Source organism: Polypterus senegalus, chromosome 4 (genome assembly GCF_016835505.1).
Source record: "Polypterus senegalus isolate Bchr_013 chromosome 4, ASM1683550v1, whole genome shotgun sequence".
In the NCBI taxonomy this organism is placed as follows: domain Eukaryota; kingdom Metazoa; phylum Chordata; class Cladistia; order Polypteriformes; family Polypteridae; genus Polypterus; species Polypterus senegalus.
The window spans coordinates 137,490,619-137,491,671 of record NC_053157.1 but is presented as its reverse complement, the minus strand read 5'-3'; the positions used below and the strand labels follow the sequence as shown (position 1 = coordinate 137,491,671).

Sequence of the window (1,053 nt, the reverse complement as noted above, 5' to 3'; positions counted from 1 at the left end):
ACAAAGACTTATCTTGTTAAACTGGAAGAATCCTAACCCACCTTTTTTAAGTCAGTGGGTAACTGATGTTATGTGCTATTTGAAATTGGAAATAATCTAATTCTGACTTAGAGGATCTGTTCAAAACTTTTTTTTTAAAGCTGGCAGGATCTAATCAATAACATTTTAGAATAAGCATTTATACTGGGGTAAAAACTACTTTCTCTCTTTAATACTCTTAACAGTTTTGCTCTGGTTGTTGGCCTTCATCTCTTTCTCATGGGTGGGGGTTGATTTGATTTTAGTTTTGTTAAGTTTGACCTGATTGTATGGAATTGGATATGCTTTGAATAAATTTAATAAATTAAATAAAAATATTAAAATTTGGTTCATTGATGGCAGCATTGCATCTCACCCTCTTCTTGGCTACGGTCATGTGTGTGATCTGTTCTTGTCAGATTAATATTTGATAGGCTCTCCCATCAGGGGGTGTCTGATGTACGTTAAAGAGATTTTTGAGAACAGTGGCAAGACTGGTGGGGTTCACTCCACTGGGCTGAAGCATCACCCCAGTATTAAAGATGTTTTGAGAGTAGTTCTAAAAATTTTTATTGGCCAAAGTGGTTGCTCTGAGGCTAAATGCTCTGCGCTGGTAGCTGGAGGATTGCCGGGTCAAATCCTGTTACAGCCAGAAGGAATCCTTCTCTGTTGGGCCCTTGAGCAAAGTCATTAACCTAAAAACTGCACCAGGGGCACTGTGCCCTGCACTCTGACCTCCAAAGGTCATGTTAAAAGTCATTTGTCAATTGGGGGATTAATAAAATATATCAAATTTTTAAAAAAATCACAAAAAGTGACTGTGCTGGTTAGAAGTACAAGATGATGTGGCTTTTGTTTGCAGATTGCATATTCTTGGATGATGTGATTTATCTACTTAAGCCAGGCAATGTATTAACTGATAGCATTTTGATAGCTAATTGTATTTCCCACAGTACCAGAGCAACATTTTTGTGTTCACCCAGCTCTGAAGCATTAACGGGGCACTTAATTTACTGGAAGGTATTTTGCTCACTG

The 1,053-nt window shown here is 37.7% G+C and overlaps 1 non-coding gene across 1 annotated transcript; it reads left to right on the top strand.

The window, feature by feature from the left end:
- Window positions 1-387: 387 nt before the first annotated feature.
- Window positions 388-585, top strand: LOC120529181. Its single transcript, XR_005633688.1, has one exon. It is a non-coding gene; the product is annotated as a U2 spliceosomal RNA (small nuclear RNA).
- The last annotated feature ends 468 nt before the right edge of the window (window positions 586-1,053 follow it).